General features: G+C 48.5%; 1 protein-coding gene across 1 annotated transcript in view; it reads right to left on the minus strand.

Moving 5' to 3' along the window:
• The window catches only part of SUSD6 (sushi domain containing 6), a 96,244-nt gene extending 81,344 nt beyond the window's left edge, over positions 1–14,900 (minus strand). The window contains exon 1 of the mRNA XM_055131452.1: positions 14,687–14,900. The gene's annotated coding sequence lies outside the window, so the exon portion shown is untranslated. The remainder of the gene's footprint in view (positions 1–14,686) is intronic.
• Between the last annotated feature and the right edge of the window lie 5,267 nt (positions 14,901–20,167).

Below are 20,167 nucleotides of genomic sequence, written 5' to 3' on the forward strand. Positions count from 1 at the left end.
TCCTTCACAGCGCTCTCTGATGGTAGGACTGAATAAGCTGAAGTCAGGCTTTGTGGCAAAGCAGTAGGAAACCGGCAGTAGGAAATTCACCCTACCCCAAAGCCCATTCATATCTAATACAACCCTTCCAGTGATAACATGAACTGCCATTACAAATGAACATGAGGTGAAGATCAGAGCAGAGCAGTGAAAAGGGTTCGAGGCCACAGCGCTAGTACGCAGCCACGCTGAGAATGAAGACGGGTCAACGTGACACCCAGCACACCAGGCTTCACTGCCGCCTCTTGGGACAACCGACCGTCCTTATTCACTGCAGCAAGGGGAAGAACTGTGCCTGGCCCACAGCCAGTCTTATTCCTCCACCCTTCCAAGGGATGGGGAAACCAGTGCTGCCCCAGCACCCCCTGCCAGCGACATTAGCCCTGCGCTGCCTCTTCAAGCCTAGAGCTGGCATGGGTGGGGGGCCCTTCACATCCCTTTCGCACTGGCCACAATAGCTCCTCCAGCAGGGAGAGGGGAAGCCTCACCTCCAGGAGATACTGGGCTGCTTCAGCAGTGCCCTGCAGTAGTAAGGCGGACAGAGCCCCCTTCCAAAACGGTGCAGTGCCTCATTGGACCCACCCTTCCCTAAAGTCAGAAAAAGCTTGCAGAAAGGCAGAACCAAGACTGCAATAATGTCTGAGGCCAAATAAACATGCAAAGGCCACTCAAAACCCTAGTCAGCCTTCAGAACACAAGAACTCAGACCTTCCGCTCTGACCTACTCCATACTGGACTCTCTGATAATCCTAAAACTGCAAGGATGTCTACGTATCCTGTGGCTCCGCCTTTCCAATAAATAATTTAACTTCCCCTCTGACTGTATGGGAAAGCCTTTTCCTCAGTCAGGAGATAAGAGCTGCCCTTTCCAGTTATGTCCTTTCACTTATTTGTCCAGCAGTATACACAAAACAAGGCTGGCGGGATGGTTAAGGGGTAAGTCGCTTGCATGTTGCTGAACTGAGTTTGATCCCAGGCATCATGGATTATCCCTGAGCACAGAGCCAGGAGTAAGTTGTGCACAGCCATGCTCTCCCAAACACAAAAGTGAACGAAACAAAAAATATAAACAAAACATATTGACCTTGGGTACCTGTGCTGAGATTTGGGAGCAGGACCAGAAGGAAGACATAGGAACAGGTAGTTTTCAAGGGTAAGTTAAAATGTATCAAGTCATGATGGAGAGATATTTGTCTGGAGACATAGCACAGTCAGGAAGGCACTTGCTCACCCAAGTTCAATACCTGGCACCACTGTGTAAGTTCCCCTGAGCATCACCAGGAGTGAGAGCAAGCCCCTAGCACTGCTGAGTTTGAGTGTGTACCCTCCCCACCATGCAAAAAAGAGTATCAAGTGTCTTAATTCCAGGAGGGCAAGGGAGGTAGCTCAAAGGGCTCAAATGCAAGCTCAGCATGTAGAAGGCCCAGGCTCAGAGGATCCTCAAACATTGCGCTGGAAGTAGTCCCTGACACTGTCTGGGTGTAGCAGTGTCACTGTAGACTGTTGTCCCGTTGTTCATCAATTTGCTCGAGCGGGCACCAGTAACATCTCCATTGTGAGACTTGTTGCTACTGTTTTGGGCATATAAAATACACCATGGGTAGCTTGCCAGGCTCTGCCAACTGTCTGGGTGTAGCCCCCCAAAAACAAAGTCAGGTATACTAGGAAAATAGATAATCACAAACCAACATTTGTATTTACAACTGAGTTCTAGAGAAGAGGGAAGGAAAATTCCCTGTGAAGTTCATGCCATGGTTCCTAGCCATGGTTCCTACTTTTCTTCTCTCAATTTCTTATTGTTGAATCCACACCTCCTTTTTTCTCTAAATTAAAAAAAAAATGTTTTAAAATCCCAGAGGGGAGGGCCCAAGTGATAGTATATGGGCAGGGCACTTGTCTTGCACATGGTTTGATCTCTGGCATCCCATAAGTCCCCTGAGCACCACCAGGAGTGACTCGAGGGCAGAGCCAGGAGTAACCCCTGAGTATAGCCCCCGACCCTCGCCGCCCAAAAAAGAAGTCCACAAGGGTTGGAGAGATGGAAGTCAGTGAGTCAGGCACTGCTGTGCAAGTGGCTGACCTGAGTTCAATCCCCACGACTGGCAAGAGTAATCCCTGAATGCAAAGGGGAGAGTAAGCCCCGAGTGCTACAGCCCCTGGGTGTGACCCAAAACCCAAAATAAATAAATACGTTCCACATCACAACTAATTGTGTGCACGCACCCCAGTGAGAATGACAACTAGACTGTGTGCACAGCTAAGGCGCTCAGCCCCTAGGAGCACTTATGCAAGTGCCATAAATGGGAGAACCCCTGGAGAACAACAGAGCCAAGTGTGCAAGGGAACATAAGGGTGGGTGCCATCCCTGTCACTGCAATGACAACATCATTGAAAAGAAGGGGAGAAAAATGTTATTCCAGGCATTTTTCAAAATCACTGTAGCACTATAGCACTGTCATCCAATTGTTCATCGATTTGCTCAAGCGGGCACCAGTAACGTCTCCATCGTGAGACTTGTTGTGTGAGGATCTGGCCTAGGACAGACCACAGGAATCTATTTAGCTTTTTTTTTTTTTTTTTTTTTGCTTTTTGGGTTACACCCAGCGATGCTCAGGGGTTACTCCTGGTTTTGCACTCAGGAATTAATCCTGGCGGTGCTTGGGGGACCATATGGGATGCCGGGGATCGAACCCGGGTCGGCCACGTGCAAGGCAAACGCCCTACCCACTGTGCTATCACTCCGGCCCCTATTTAGCTTTCTTAAGACTCTTTTTACAGGAGCCCGCATTCTAGAATAACTTGTCTATCTGTACCGGAGCAAGGAATTTGGATAGGGGCACCCTGGGTCGCAAAAAGGGTGGTGGTCAGACCAGATAACCAGACCCGTATCACACGACCCCTATCACAAGACCCAGGACTGCCCCCAGAACCGGGACATTCCTGAAGATTGGTTCGAATATTGATTTCTAAAACCACAGGCTAAGGAGTGATGTCCTTTTAAATGGATTGGTTAAGAAAGTTTGCAATATTACAAATCTATTGGCTATGAAATGTGCGGGCTCTGCTGTAACGGCCGGGGAAGGCCTATATAAGATCTCCTTTGGAGAAGCTCGGGGTCTTTTGCCCAACCTGCTGGACCTGCGTGTCCGAGTAGGCGGCTGGACCCTAGCTAGCCAGTCTTACAATAAACCCTGCTTGCTGTTTGCAGTCTCTGGAGTCTCTTTGTCATTATAGGGAGATCTCGATCCGCGCCCAAACAGTTGTTACTGTCTTGGGCATATCGAATACGCCATGGGGAGCTTGCCAGGCTCTGCCATGCTGGCAGGATACTCTCGGTAGCTGCTGGGCTCTTCGAGAGGGACGGAGGAATCGAACCTGGGTCGGCCGCGTGCAAGGCACACATCCTACCTGCTGTGCTATCGCTCCAGTCAAAATCACTGGTTAAAATTTTACAAACAAAACCCAAAACTAGGAATCCTCTCTCTCTCTCTCTCCACACCAAACTCCTCGACCCAACTCTGTAGAAATAGGGTATCTTAGTGAGGAGGCCATGAGGAATTATCTGAATAAACCTTTCACTCCCTCCTCCCTCCCTTCCAGGTGATGGCTGGGATGAAGCACGGAAGCCACTGAACATGCTGCAAACTCCAAATCGACGTATGTGACAGGTTCCTCTCCTACTATTATCAAGTGACCAAATTCATGAGAGACATGGCTATTCCCAGCAGCCTGCTAACTCCCAGATTTACTTGTGGGAGCCCATCTCCCCACCACCCCCCAGCCTGATGTCACTGCCCATGCAGGTTATCAACTCACAAATCATTATCACTGTAAGATACATGTAAAGGGACATGTAAAAGAGAAAAAAAGGGATGGACTAATAACCTTGTGCAAAACCAGAGCCTGTTTTTCCTGCCAAACTGCTATGGATCAAGCAAAATTCCCTCGAGACTGAAATGAGGAGGCAGATGGCCTTCCCGTGGCAGAGTTTCTACCTGGAGGTGGACGGGAATCAAGGATTGATAAAGGCGTGCCCCATCCTACATACCATTTGTTAATTCTCTAGAAATGTTTGTGCGTGCCAATTGAAAAAGTAGCACCCACTGAATACAAAACTGCTTGTTGCATTTCCGGGATGGGTAAAGCTGGCCTACATGACCTCACATCAGGTCATTTGTTTCCTTCCTGGGTGGCTAGAGGCACAGAAATGTGTATTCAAGCTGCATTTGGATGGGGCACTTGATCTCACATAAAATAAATCTGGGGAAATCAGAATTGCATTTATGAAGAATTTTGATGGGCTAGTTGGAGCAGACCTGCGAGCTAAGGAAGGAAACATTCCAGTGCTCCCAAGCCCTCAGCCATTTGCTGTTCTGCTAGATTACTACCAGCAGCTGCTACTACCTGGGTATGGGGGACCACAGAAAGGAGGAAGAAATGGGTGAGAAAACACAGGCCATTTGTCTGGGGTCAGGTGATGGTTTTGAATAACAAAGAAGCACCTACAGAGGGGATAATAAAGAAGGTCTAGACAAGCAACTGCACCTACTTTAAAAAACAGTTCATTTCCCTCTGTAATTTCACTGCTAAACCCAAAGCTTCACAGAAGGGACACTTGCTTGTCCTTAAAAATTTGAACCACACATATTCCCTCTCCTGGGACAGGTCCAGAGAAGTGAAGGAAACACACCAAGAAAGAAAAAGTCAAGAGCCCTGGTCTCTTCCCCTGACCTTTAATTACCACTCAAGAGAAATGAACTCCCACTCTTTCCTTTCCATAAAGTAGTTGGGCCAGGGGCAGTGCTACGGGCTGAGTGCATGCTTTGCATGTTGAAGGCCCGGGTCCCAACTTGGGGACAACATGGTGCATTCCCCACCCATCCCCATCCCTGCCAGGAATGACTTCATAAGCACAAAGCCAGGAGTAGCTCCCAAGCACAGCTTGGGTAAGACACAACACACACACACACACACACACACACACACACACACACCATTAAAAATAAAGTGAATGGATGGCATGAGGTAGTCCCAAAGTTCCACCCTTCCAACTCTAGCATTTCATTATGTGTGTGCCTCTGGTCATACAGGTGGTTCTCTGTACTAGGAGTTTAGTAACATTTGGATACCAAGTCAAGAATTCCAACTGCCAGGGGCAGGGGGAGAGAGCTGGAGGGCATGAACTCACACATAGGTGCATGTGTCTCGCAATTTTCTGGACTGATGGATCCTTGGAAATGACCCCAGGAAAAGGAACCTAATAAAGATCAACAGAAGATAACTCAAATTCTTGGGTTTTTGGTTTTGGTTGTTGGGCAACACCCAGCACTGTTCAGGAACTACTCCCAGCTTGGTGTTCAGGGGCCCAGGTGATGCCAGGGAATTGAACCAAGGCTCCCACATGCAAAACATGCATTCAGTCCTTTGAGCCACCTTCCCGGCCTTTTAGTTCCTAATTTTTGTCTGGCTTATTTGGTTAGGGTAAATGTCCTACATTTCGATTTCTCTAAGGTGGAACCACCTTGACCCTCTGATAAAATGAGGAGATTTACACATACACACTTTCAAGAGCGTTCTAGGAGCAGAGAAAAATCAGACCAGCTACTGAATGCTAGTAATTGCAATTAGGACAAGGGCAAAAGGAGGAAACGCATTATTTCGGTAAGATGGCTAGTATGATGTAAAACCACCCAGTGGAAGATCCTGTAGAGGAAATGACACTCCCTGCAGTACCATCTGTTCCTCTTTGTGTCTGCCATGATCTGTATTTTTAATCTCGGGTGCAAATAAGGCTCACCAGTAAGAACCCACTGAACGCCATTCTAAAAGGCAGTTTCTCTCACAACCCTACAAATCAACCCCGCTCAGAGGCCCTCTGACCACTCCTCTGGTAGAATCTCCAGAGAGCATAGTAGATGTCTTCAAGCAGGTGCACAGAACCTAGCTTGGAAATTTTCACAAGCAAAACAAAAAGCAAGCTTCTGAGAACTATAAATTATATTTGATAAGGAGGGCTCTGTGGGGTTCCTGGTAAAGTTCTCTCCATAAAACTCAAGGACTCAATTTAGATCTGAGGGCTTCATGTTGAAACCTTTTTTTCTTTTCTTTTTTCTTTAAGCAACAGTACACATGTACTGAATTTAACCACTGCTGCATCTGTCAACTCATTACCATTTAAAGGTCTGGGGGGGGGGGGAGAGAACATTTGATAAGGTGCTTGATTTACAAGTGGCTGACCCATGTTAGATTCCAGCATCCCACCAGGAGTGAGCGCTGAGCACAGAGACAGGAGTAAGCCCTGAGCACCACTTGGGTGGCCTGAAAACCAGTAAAAAAATAGATGATGTCTTGTATTTAGAGTCCAAGGAGTTCAGAGTTTAAGGCAAATGCAGCCAAGCCTGGTTCAATCCCTGGCACCACATGGTCCCCCAAGCATGGCTAAGTATAACCCTGGAGACCGCCAAAACATCACAAACTGTGACCCTAAGGCCCCAAGGAGCACTAGGTATGGTCCTAGAGACACCCCCGCCCCCAGCACCGAACCCTTGACCCAGTTAGCTGAGAATCATTGGGAGTGACCCTGTTTGGGGGAGTTCCCCTCTCCCTGCCCCTGTAAAATCAAACATAACAATGAATAGGACAAAATTAAATCACCTCTGATGAAAATTAATCTTAAGAAAATTTATAAGGGCCAAAGTGACAGTACAGCAGGTAAGGTACTTGCCTTGCACGCGGCCAACCAAGGTGCTAAATCCAGCATCCCATATGGTCCCCCAAACTGCCAGGAGTGATTCCTGAGTGCAGAGCCAGGATTAACCTCTGATCATTACTGGGTGTGGCCCAACAATGGTGCCTGCCCTCACCCCTTCAAGAAAAAGATTATAAGTAATATAGTACAAGCACTTGTCTTGCATGTACTGACCAGGGGTTGGTTTGAATTCCTCGAGCCACATATGGTCTCCCAGCACGACAGGGGTCACTCCAGAGAAGAGAGTCAGGAGTAGCCCTTGAATACCACTGGGAGTGACCCAAAGTACACTCCCTCTCAAATTAATAATCTTAACATATGAGGATATTTTAAACAAAGCTGGTCTATAATTGACAGAGTATTTTAAATTCATTAAAATACTGTCATCACTGGAAATATTTTGGTATAATGCTAGAAAATAAATACAAAATTGAATGTATAAGGAATACCAACAGAAAAAATAAGGTATAAAACACTCCTGTTTGATTTAGGATGGAAGAAATGTGATCATCCCCATCTGTCTTCTAAGTTTGCTTTAAACTGTCCAATGTATAGCCTACCACTAACAAAAGACTTTTAAGATAGGGATGTAACTCAGCATGAGTTCATGCTTCCCATATATGAGGCTCTGGGTTTCATTCTCAGCACCAAAATAAAAATTAAAAAAAGTAAAAAAGCTTTTAATCATTCCCTCAAGTCAATATGATTGGACTACAACTTTTTTTTTTTTTCTTTTTGGGTCACACCTGGCAATGCACAGGGTTCACTCCTGGCTCTGCACTCAGGAATCACCCCTGGCGGTACTCAGAGGACCATATGGGATGCTGGGAATCGAACCCGGGTTGGCTGCGTGCAAGGCAAACGCCCTACCTGTTGTGCTATCACTCCAGCCCCGATTGGACTACAATTTAAAATGTAGAATAGGGCCAGAGAAATAGTTAAGGCACTTGCGTGAGGTATATTCCCCAAATCCATCCCCACAAAAAAGAAAAAAATTTCTAAATTAAAAAAATAAGTAAATCACCTGGTTTACCTTGTTCACATCCTTATTTATCTATTTTGATTTTGGGGGTCACATCCAGTGATGCTTAGGCATTACTCCTGGTGTGCTTGGGGAAACATAAATGGTACTAGGGATCAGACTGGGGTTGGCTGAATGCCAGGCAAGTGCCTTGTCCCTGGACCATCTCTCCAACCTCTCAGGCTCTCTATTTTAAACTTCTACCCAGCTGGTTAATTGGCAGCAACCAGGAACAGCCCAAAGAAGGAAGAATGGGACAAACAAACACTCCTATCCCCATTCCAAGAAGCCAGTTTAATCTTAACAGAAGCTAAAGCCCTGTCTAAACAAAATTTCTGCAAGGAGAATCAACACACAGGGCAAGGCCACACACTAATTGTCAACGTCTGTGGGTAAAGGCAAGTCACTGCTAGCATTAAGTTGGATATAGAAATATTAGCTATCGCCCCTAAGAATGAACTGAAAGGCTAGGAAAGAATTCCCTTTCTTTCCTCTCTCCTGAGAGTTCTGTGTCCTATCTCCTAATACAGGAGGAAGAAATATGGAACCAATTCATTACCACAGAAGATCCTATTCTGAGTAACAAAGCTGTCAGTCACAATTTCTGCCTTCTGCAAATCCACTTGGACTCTTATTACCGTCATCAGGAAGCCCATGCTAGCTTTCCCATCATCAGGCACTGAGGCCCTGACACTCCTCTCCCCTCTAAAGTAACGCCACAAGAAGGGTATGGGGGAGAGAGAGGGTACACACCACCGGGGAGGCTCCCTGGAGCTACCTACACAGGCCGCAGTGGGATCTACATCTGTTTCTGCTGGAGAAAAATATTTCTGGAGTGCTGCGGGATTTCTTGGTATGCAGCCTTCAGGTTTCAAGAGTGGCTCTTTCTCCTTCAGAAATGGAAGCCAGAGAGACAGAGACTACATTACTGGCAACACCATAGTCTGTGAAATCTGTTTCCATTTTCACTAGTTTTACATCTTCTGTACCCATGCAAGTACTCAGAGATGCAACTGGCTACCAGCCCTGAAGGGACCAGCTCAACTTTCTCAGCTCAACTGACCCAGTTTTACATCACGGCAAGACCCACCAGGAGAGTGGAGATGTCCACACTCAGGTGAGCAGGAGAATGCACACTGACAACACTGACGGGTTGCTTTGGTTTTTGCTTTATTTTTGGCTCTTGGGTCACACCTGGCAGTGCTCAAGGCTTACTTCTGGCTTTGTGCTCAGGGCTCACTGGCTCACTCCTCACAGGACTCAGGGTACCATATGCAGTGCTGTGGACTGAATCTGAGTCAGCTGCATATGCAAGTGCCCTATCCGCTCTACTATCTCTTACCACCCACACTATCAGTTTTTAGGTCAAAGGTTTTAGACGGAAAGAAAACAACCTTGTCACAAATACACAAGAAAGAAATATCCACAGTACCTGACAGGCATCCAGCTAATACCCAAGACTTAAGGCTTCCAAGAGGTACCTTTACTTTTTCAGGTATTTTTACACAGAGACTCTTACAAGCGTACAGATATTTATGTTCAAGAACAGGCGCCTGGTTGTTAGCAGCTTCAAATATTTATCAAAACACTCACTCCACCCTGCCCCCAACCTCTAGCAGCATCCTGTGCTCTCCCTAATATAGGAAGAAACCATATCGCACTCTTTATGGCATTACTCCTTACTTCCAGTTTCCAGTCATGAAACAACATAAGGGTGTGTGTGTGTGTGTGTGTGTGTGTGTGTGTGTTGCACATGCACCCAAGAGAGAGATGTTGGGTGCTGGGATTTAAATCCAGGATTTCATGTAAGCAAGGTAAGTGCTCTTCTGCTGAGCTACATCCCCAGCCCACAACTATTTTATGTGTGTGTGTGTGTGTGTGTGTGTGTGTGTTTGTGTATACATATATATATATATGGGCTGGAGCAATAGCACAGCGGGTAGGGCGTTTGCCTTGCACACGACCAACCCAGGTTCGATTCCTTCGTCCCTCTTGGGGAGTCCGGCAAGCGACAAAGCCCGACCACATGGCAGAGCCTGGCAAGCTACCCGTGGCATACTCGATATGCCAAAAACAGTAACAAGTTGGGGCTGGAGCGATAGCACAGCGGGTAGGGTGTTTGCCTTGCATTCGGCCGATCCAGGTTCGATTCCCAGCTTCTCCTATGGTCCCCTGAGCACCACCAGGGGTAATTCCTGAGTGCATGAACCAGGAGTAACCTCTGTGCATCGCCAGGTGTGACCCAAAAAGCCAAAAAAAAAAAAAAATGTAACAAGTCTCACAATGGCGATGTTACTGGTGCCTGCTAGAGCAAATCGATGAACAACGGGACAGTGCAGTGCTACCCTTTACAAACCCATACAGCTATCTTCTGATTAGTCAAAACAATAGGTCAGACACTTTGCAAAGTAATGTCTGCCTATCAAAGTTGATGACCATTAAAATTCCAGCACTACATCATCTGAAGGGCATTCCCTGAGGAGACTGATGATGCCACTTGCATGTACATGTACTAGTTCATGACAGCCAGTTTAACCTCCTTTCCCTTATGCTCATACTTCCTGGAGTGGTGTAGGGTTTTTATTTCCTTTTCCTAGCACCACCCCGAAGTTTCAAAACAAGATGAAGAGTAGACTCCTTTTGGAAGTTGTACTCACAGCACATCCATCAAGTCCTTTGCCAGCTTTGTCTGCGGATCAGAAGGCACCCCTTTACTCTGGACCGAGGCCTTCACGTGTTCTAGGGTACCTAAGAGTTCAACCCCGAGAGTGCTAGTGTTCCCTTAAAGGTTTTCACAAAAATCTGCATCTTGGTAGTAGTTCCGCCACAAGGGCAGATGGGAAAGGAAAGTCCAGTTCTATTAATTTGCATTTTATTTTAGTTTTGAGGCCACACCCAGAAGTGCTTGGGAATCACTCCTGGTGCAGCTCAGGGTTTCCATGCGGTGCTGAGGAGCCTCAAGCCTCCTGACGGAAAGCATGGATGTGCTCCAGCCGGCTGCACTCTCTCCAGCCAGACTAATAACTCTAAAGGCCATTTCACTGAATGAGATCTCACTATGCAATGGTATGTGGTTCGCCCTTATACCGAAGGCATCTTAAGGAGAAACCAAAAATCGATTATATAATAGGCACTTGTCCCAATACTTCTCTTAACCCAAGCTCTAATCCTTAACACTCAAGCCTGCATAGGATTGTTTTCAAAGTTATATATATACATACATATATATATATATATATATATATATATATATATACACAACACGAAACAAAGAAACAGCTTTCTCCTATAGCTTGAGGCTGAAGGACTGTCTCCTAAGCAAGATTTCTTCCCTCCTGTCCAGACAGAGAGAAGAGGGCAAATGAACCTGCACATCAACTTCAACAAGATTGCATGTCGACGCAGAAGCTCAGTGAAAAGCTTCGTGTGTAACAATTACACAATCCGCCCCAGCAGACCGACCGATACTCTGATGCGTGAGTGGGCATTATAGTCCTGCTGCTGCCTCTGGGTAAACTGTTCCTTGATGAATGGAAAACTACAGGAGAGACAAGCAGAGGTGCTCCCTGGCCTCGCCTCTCCACTGACAGAAAACTCAGCTGAAGATTCTCCCCTTGCTTTGATCAGAAATAAGATTTCAAGACCACTTTACAAGATACAGTAATTCTCCTAGTCCAACAGCAGTCACTATCTGATTGCCAAAGAGCGAAGGCCATGGAAAACAGCACAAGGGGCCAGAGAGAGGCCTGGGAACTTACTCAGTGCTCAGACCATGTGGTGCTAGGGGTCAAACCTCGGGTCCCACACACAAAGCCTGTGCTTCAGTCCTGAGTCGTCTCCCAGTCCAAAAAGTTCTTCCTTTGAAGCAGCCAGGTGTGTATCGCCTTTGGAGGGTGTGTATGTGTTTAACTGTAGGAATTGCTGCCCCAACAACTGCAGAGAAGGAAATCCCCCACTGACAGATGCCTTCTTATAGGAGAGACCAGGGTATAGAGCCCTGCCAGGAGTACCTGCATCTGCCAGTGTGCATCTGGAATGTGTCACTCTACCTTTCCTCCTCTTCTTTTTATCAGTCCAGATTTGGGGCTTTGAGAAAACAGGCCTCAGCAAGTCCAGCTGAACTTTGCCTTTTGACAGAAGGTTGGTTCTCAGGGCCTAAACAACCTATAGCACAAGGCAGAAGTTGAGCAGGTGCCACCTGGAACACCCAGAGATCTTTTCCCATCTGGCTGGAGGTGAGGATTTGTTTCTCATACCAAAAAGAGTCACTCTGGGGGGACTGGGAGTTCATTCTATCAGGACTTGTAACTTATAACTGCCCCAGGTTTAACTCACTGGGTAGAGGGTACCTGAAACAGCAAATAGCCACCACTCAAAATTAGCAACACAGGGGTCAGGGGATAGCTGAGACGGTGGAGCAGATGTCAAGCTTGTGCTAAGGCCCTGCATTCCATGATACCTGGCACCTCTTGGCCCTTCTAAGCACTGCTGAGTGTGGCCCCCCTATATTAAAAAGTAAAACAAAATTAGCGCATATTCCCAAATAAACAAAGGCCTGGGATGCAGTTCAGCCATAGAGCACGTGCCTCTCACATGCCCCAGGCCCTGGATTCCTCATTAATTAAAGACAATAGATGAGGGGGGGTTGTAATGTCTGGGTTTCTCTTATTCCTCTGCAATATTCCCAATACCACACACTGCCTGTTATCAGAGTATTTGTGAGCACTAAATGGAAAAGAACAAGTGCAAGAAAGAATGTTGTGCAAAAAGGCCTAAACAGTGCACTTTGGAGAAAGATGTTCAAGATGTTAATGACTGAGGAAATAGTCTGAAGAAATTCCTTTCAGATGATTCCAGTTTCAGTTTCACCAAACAAAAAGAGCAATCTACAAACAGTATAATCTTGTAGTTAAGAGCGTAGATTCTGAGGCTGGAGAGACAGTACAGTGAATAGAATACTTGCCTTATACACAGCTGACGCTGGTTCAATCACCCAGCACCACATATAGTCCCCCAGAGCCCTGAAATAGAGCCAGGAGCGAGAGAGCGAAAGAGCGAGAACTATGTGCGTATTTCCAGGCAGAATGTAGCTCAGTGATAGAGCTCTTGGTCCTGCATGTGTGAGGCCCTGGGTTCCATCCACAGCAACTCCACTCCTTCAAAAAATTATTCTGTAAGGACTCCACCATTAGCTGTCTCCGTGACCTAAAATAAGCTGCCTGGCTTTGGTTTCAAATGGGAAAACAGAAATAACACTGACTTCAAATGTTTATTAAATGAGATCAAAGAAGTAAAGTTCTTAGTACAAAGTTTGGTAAACAGTTAAGTCCTCAATAACTTAGCCCGGTTATTATTCTTTTGGTGTGTAGTCCATACCCAGTAGTTCTCAGGGGCTCCCCCTAACTCTCAGCTGGGGATGGAAGGTCGGATGCCTCCTGGTGCCAGCAAGAGACAATGCAGTGCACTGGAGATCAAACCCGGGTTCCTGCAGGTGAAGCCTGAGGAGTCCTAGCCCCTGCCCAACTCCTACTATTAATGCTGAATTAAATCTCTCCTTTACCGGGTGCAGAAGTAGAGGAGATTTTGCTCATGAAAATGTTCGTTCCTGGCTAAACAAGAAGTCTAGCTCCAACTGCCAAGACCCCCCCCCCCCCGCCCGCCGCCCACCCCTCCCCAGATTGCAGAACTCAATGGCCAGACATGTCTCTACAAGCCTCCACTAGATGGTGACAATGTGGGTGCCGGAATCCCCACAACCAGAAGGTGTGCGCAGCCCCCTTCCATTCCCGCATGAACGAATCCCGGACGATCTGAGGGGCCTGGACCAACTAGCCCCCACCAAGTTTTTTCCATGTTAAAGAGCCGACGTGCCAGCTCCGGGGACCTCCACTGTGGGGTGTCAGCTGCGCCGAGCAGCCTTCCCCGCACGCTGGTGCGGGGCCCACCCAGCCCCCGCCAGCTCGCGCAACAAAGCCGGGCGTGCGAGAACTCGGAGGGGCCACCCTCCTGAACACCGGGGCTGCTCGCATCAGCGCACCCCTCCGTGCCTCCTTTCCCCATCCCCCCGGGACTCCAAAGGCCCCCCCCACCCCCCCCAAACACCTCCCCTCCCTCATGCCGGCACCGGGTGGGGGTACGGGTTAACTTTGACTTCCGTTTCAGCACAGCCCTGAATGGACACCTCGGAGGGTGCTCTGAACAGCAAGAGTAAAAAAAAAAAAGAAAGAAGAAAAAAAGAAAGTACATTAACAAACAGGAAGTGATTTCGGGGAGTCTCAGCCCGGATGGGAAGAAAAGTTTCTCTCTTTTATTTATTTATTTATTTATTTATTTTTGCTTTGGCGATGCCAGTGCGTTCGGGCTGCAAGGAGAGCGCGCAGGAGGCTCGCGCACACGGGGGTGGGGGGACTCTCGCACACGGAGGGGGCCCGCGCACTCGGGGGGCCTCCCCCGGCGGAGAGGCTCAGGAAACCCGCCGGCGCGGAGCCCGTCCCGCCCGACGCAGGCTCGGCGGGGGCTCCGGGTGGGCTGCAGAGAGGAAGTGGCCAAGAAGGGAGCCGCAGAAGTCGTGGGAGGGGGGCTCCCCGCTACCCCCTCGGATCCCGCGGACCCGCCAGGTCGGGTCTCCCCGCCCGGAACCCCCGCGCACGGCCCTCCTTGGCGAGGCCCGGGCCGCGGCCCTGGCACACACACACGCGCGCACACAAACACACTCACGCACACACACACGCCGCGTCTGGGGGTCCGGGGGGTCAGTCTCCCCGAAGCACGCGCGCGGCGGGGTCCCCCCCGGCGCGTCCCTGACAGCAACCGCGCGGGTGACACCGGCTCCGGCCCCCGCGCCGCCCCTCAGCCGCCGGCCGCGCTTGACAACTCACCCGGGCTTCGGGCCGGCGAGCTCCGGGAGGGGACGGTCCGCTGCCGCGGCCCGCTGGCGTCCAAGGCGAGGCCCCGCGTGCCCTGGTCTGGCCGGCGCTGCGGGACGAGGCGGTCGCCGGCTCGGGGGAATGGAACGCAGCGACAGCAGCAAGAGCGGCGGCGGCGGCGCCAGCGTCACTGGCCCAGCTGCACGGCGCGGCGGGGGAGGCCGCCCGACGGGGGAGGGGAAGGGGCGGGCAGGGGGCGTGGCCAGGCGCGCACGCAACAAGCGCGGGCGCCCCGCCCTCTCGACACCGCCCTCGACGAGGCCCCAGCCTGAGGGCGGCCGCCAGCGCGCCTGCGCCGCCGCTCGGCCCTCCCCCGTATTCCCCCCACCCCCGCCACCCTCACGCCCCGCGGGAGACTGGACTTAGGGGGCGGGGCTATCTTAAAGAGACAGTGACGCCAACTGCCACTAGTGGCGTGGAATTCCCTAACTCCTACCCTCCTCTCGCTACCCTTTGCAACGCGGTCTCCAGTTTGTTGACGGTTATTATTTGGCGGCGGGGGGGGGGGTGTTGTTAGTTTGTTTTAAATATTGCTTGGATTATTAAAGCACCATTATTTGTGGATCTCTGGCTTTTCCTCGGGGTCACAAGGCACGTCTCTTGTATGGTGTTGCCTTATTAAGGGAGGCAGCTCATTTGTTTCCTAGGAAGTAGTACTTCTCAAAAGGGGGTTGCTGAGCCTACCAGCCTCAGTCTGCCCCCCCCCCTGGTTGGGGGACGGGAGGGTATGTGTCAAAGTACGAGTTCCTCAAGCCCTTCCGAGTCAGTAAAGCTAGACTGGGACTTCAGGGAGTCTCAATTAATGTGCTAACGTGATACATCGGCACCCTGAAAGCCTGAAAGACAGATCCCAGGGTTGAGAGAACAAGTGCAGGGCTGGAAGGCCAGAGTGCCCCCACCCTCACACCCCTAGCGAGCATTCCTGTCCCGAGTCTGCCTTCCGTGCGCCTTTCCAGCTGTCTCTTCACCCGCTGCTACGTCATTATGACTGGGCTCGCCGCGGCCCGTAGAAATGAGCTTGCACTTGTGGCTTACAGGACTTAAACAGCTCCTTGATCGCGATATTGGAGAATCTGTACTCCACTATTGTGGCTTTTGCACCGTGTCAGGTGCTCAGTAACCATTGCGGGTTTCCTATTTGAGAATCCGGGTCAGAGTCCGCTGTAGGACCCAAGCAGGCGCCTCCTCCTCCAAATGCCCTTTGGACAGGGATACACCCCTTCAGGGCTTCTCACTGAGCTTCGCTCTGGTAGGTTCTCTGAGCAAGTGCTGTGAATAACAGGGCGTTAGGTGAATGAAACCAAGCTGGCAGAGAACCCCCATCCACCCCTGCACGAAGGCTGTACCCACCCCTAAAACACACACACACACACACACACACACACACACACACACACACACACACTTACTTTCATCTCTAAGAGAATCCTCTTTTGAGCCCTTGGGATCTATGGATCTATGGCTCTAACTACCTCTCCCATTAAGCCTGTCCTTGCTCTGCCTTCTTTCTTACCTGCCTACTGAGACCCCCACCCCCAGTTCACTGCAGACCACAAATGTCTCCCTGGTTCAATGCACACCCCCATCCTCCACTGGGGCTGCGTGGCCCAGACCTGAGATCTTCCCTGGGTGTGCCTGGCTCTGCTGATGTGGGGTGTAGAGTGCCCCGGGCCCACCCAACCCAGGAATGTGGCAAGGGAAAGCAAGGAAAGCACCGTGGAGAATTCCAGAAGATTTTAGAGAGAAGAAGACGATAGAATATCCACAAAGGCACTTTGGTATAATGGAAGACAGGCTAGGACCATCATCAGAACCCCCCAGCAATCTAAGGTGGGCTTCTGCAGCCCCTGGAAAGCCAAGCAATTGACAGACACAGGGTGACAGGTTGAGAAAGAGCTTTACTGGCAATAAGCCGGCAGCAAGAAGATGGGGAACTCATATTTCTAAAGTAGTCACATTGTCTGCATGGTCACAGGGAGCTGCTTTTATGGAAAAGAGACCAGGGAAGCCCATTTTCAGAATGGGCTGGTTGCAGCCTGGGGGGTGCCTGAGTGATCAATAGATGATTTCCTGAGTTCCCAGAGGCACAGTAAACACAGGTTTTCAAGGAAGGGTTCAAACTACTGTCCTTATCTGGGTTTTCTGCAGGACAGGATAAGGGCAGCTGGCCCCGTGCAGAGGTGCCTGGATTCAGCAGCTAGACCCTTAGGGTTGGTTAGATGACCACTAACCTGTCTGGTGAGCTGTAAGATGTGCCCACTCCTGCATGAAGATTGTCATTACCTGAAAGCCCTCTCTGGGACCCCCGAGAGTCACTTAACCAAATCAAACTCACCAGGCATGGTGGGCTTGACAAACTGGCCTAACCCCCACATCTAACCCTGTTTCTTGAAGCCTCACCGCCCTTACCACCTCTGTAATGCAAGTTCCCTGGAACTTTTCCTTCTGCAGCAGGCTGGATGAATCTCTTAAGCAGTCATATTCTTCTGCCTTGAATTACCAGGATCAAGGATGTGTCTTTTCCCCCTGGGCACATGCTGCTTCCCAGCTTCCTCTGTCCCTGACTCTTCCCCTCCTGCCACTTTACATTGTGCTGGCCTCCTCTACAGAACTGAACAAAAGCCCCCAGTATAGTCTGTACATGGGCCTAGCCTGGCCCACCTGAAAAATGAGTCTTCCCCAGCCTAGATGCAATGTGGTTTGGTTATTCAAGAGGTCACTTCCAAGATGATAGTTAAGAACAATTTAGACTTAGAGACTATTAACCATCAGGTATTTTTTTAATACACAGATAAGGGAATGTTAACAAGTATTTTTAGGGGCTGGAGAGATAGAACAGGGTTAAGTTGCTTTGCCTTGCATGTGGCTAATTCCAATTTGAATCCATGGCACCACATATGATATCCAGAACACTGCCAGGGGTCATTCATGAGCATAGTGATTCCTGAGCACTGCTGGGTATGGCTCAAAAACAGAAAAAAAAATATTTCTTTTTAAGTTTAGCATCTTGACTGAGATACCACACAACTCCCATACCATACACTTCACAGTTTGGATGTATCATTGCATATCCATAGTGTACAATTCAGTGGGGTTTTTTCATCTGTTTATAGAGTTGTACAACCATCACCACAAAACTGTCATTAGTATGTGTAACATCTAGAATGACAACTATTTATTGAGCATCTGTTGTGTACCAAGTACTGGTAGAGATCTTATACATGTAACCAGTAATTTTGACAATACTCAAAGTACCATTAATATTATTTTATATGTGGGGAAACAGGCTCAGAGAGATTTTTGTGACATCAAAGCCATCTCTGTTGCAAAACTAGAAGTCATACTTGTTTGTTCCCAAAGTCAACCTTCTCCAGAGAAACTATACGCCCCATCTCCTATAACCTAGTAAAAATAGCGAAGAATTCCCATCTGTTCTTATCTGTCTCTTGATGGTTGTAAAGTGCTTTCTTGCACACCAGTTTATGTTTAGCTCATACCATTCCACAGGATGACACATTCTTACCTCCAGGTTCACCTCTAAGAAAGTTGGAGACTATGTGGTGTGCTGATTCAATATCCAGCACCCTGCATGGTCTTCTGAGCCCCTCCAGAAGAGATTCCTTAGCCCCAATAGGTATGGTCCCTCAATTTTTTTTTTCAAAGTCCGGAGCAGTAGTACAGTGAGTAGGGTGCTGGCCTTGCATGCAACTGACCCAGGTTCAATCGCTGGCACCCCATAGTGCCGCTAGCAGTAATTTCTGAGTGCAGAGCCAGGAGTAATACCTGAGCACCGATAGGTGTGGTGCACGCGCACGCACGCACGAGCGCGCACACACACACACACACACACACACACACACACCTAGACACACACACACACACACACAAACAAGAAGAAGAAAGTTGAAGCACCAGACTACTGGTTTATCTGACCTACAGCAGGAACTGGCATATGGGGTTCATCACTGGAATTCAAGATTTTAAATCCTGTGAAAGTCAACAACAAGCCTGCCTGACCTCAGGGGAGGAGGAGGTTATCAGCCTTATCACTGGAGACCGTGGGAGTCCAAGCTAGGGGAGCAACGGAGCTGAGAGGTGCCCCCTCTCAGTAGGAGCCTGCACTTGGGTGTTTGAATACCTGAACTGGCAGATGGAAAGGGCTTTTGTCAAGGTCAGAGGTCAGAGTAGGATTGCCCAAAACACTGCACCCCAGCATCCTGCCCCTCCTTGCTCTGGGGGCACCTACATAATAAGCTCCTGGAATTTCCCTGTTGGGAACAGGGTGGGGTGGTGAGATAGAGATCCAGCCCCTTCTGCTTTTCTGAAACACTAACAAGTCTTTGATAACTTTTTCTTTATTTTATTTTATGCATCATGTTTTTATGGTTTACAATAGATGTAAGGACAGGATTGCTTGCATAAATTCAGGACCACAACCAGTATCCTAGAGTCCCCTAGCCCATCCTATTCTCCCCACCCCTACCCCTGTAAGCTTCCTACTGAAGACCAGTTTCTGCTGCCTTTGGATAGTTATTCCCTTACTATGTTTCTTCATATCCTGCATATGAGAGATCATTCGGTGTCTGTCCGCTTCCTTTTGACTGATCTCACTCATCATGATACGCTCCAAATATACAGCAACAAATTGCATGATTTTATCTTGACTTTTGGCCAACTAGTATTCCATTGTGAATATGTACCATAATTTCTTTATTCAGTCATCTGTTCTTAGACACTTAGGTTGTTTCCAGATTTTGGCTATTGTGAAATAGTGTTGCAATGAACATAGGAGTGCAGATGTCTTTTCTGGATAGCTTCTTTCAGGTTCTTGGGGTAGATGCCAGAAAGTGGAGTTGTTGAGTCAGATGGAAGTTGATTTTCCAGTTTATTCGAGAAGTGTCCATATTGTTTTCCAGGATGGCTAAACTCTTCAACATTCCCACCAGCAGTGAGTGAGGGTCTCTTTTTTTCCCCACAATGACACCAATACCAGTTGTTTTTGTTATTTGTGATGTGTGCCAGTGCCATTAGTATGAAATAACTTCTCCTTGGTGTTTTGATTTGCATTTATCTGATGATTGGTGATGCAGAGCAGTTTTTCAAATATCACTTGGCCATCTGTATGTCTTCTTTAAGGAAGTTTCTCTTCATCTCCCTGCCCCATCTTATGGTGGGGTTAAATGATTTTTTCTTGTATAGTTCTATCAGTGCTTTACATATCTTGGACATTAACCCCTTACCACATTAGTGAAATTAGTGGTGGACAAATATCCTTTCCGAGTCTGGGGTGTCTTTTATTCTGGTCCTTTTGTTTTGTTTTTTGTTTTGGAGCCATACCTAGTGATGCTCAGAAGTTACTCCTGGCTCTACATTCAGGAATTACTCCTGGAAGTGCTCAGGGGACCATATCAAATGCCGGGGATCAAACCTGGG

The sequence above is a fragment of the Sorex araneus genome, chromosome 3 (genome assembly GCF_027595985.1).
Source record: "Sorex araneus isolate mSorAra2 chromosome 3, mSorAra2.pri, whole genome shotgun sequence".
Taxonomy (NCBI): Eukaryota; Metazoa; Chordata; class Mammalia; order Eulipotyphla; family Soricidae; genus Sorex; species Sorex araneus.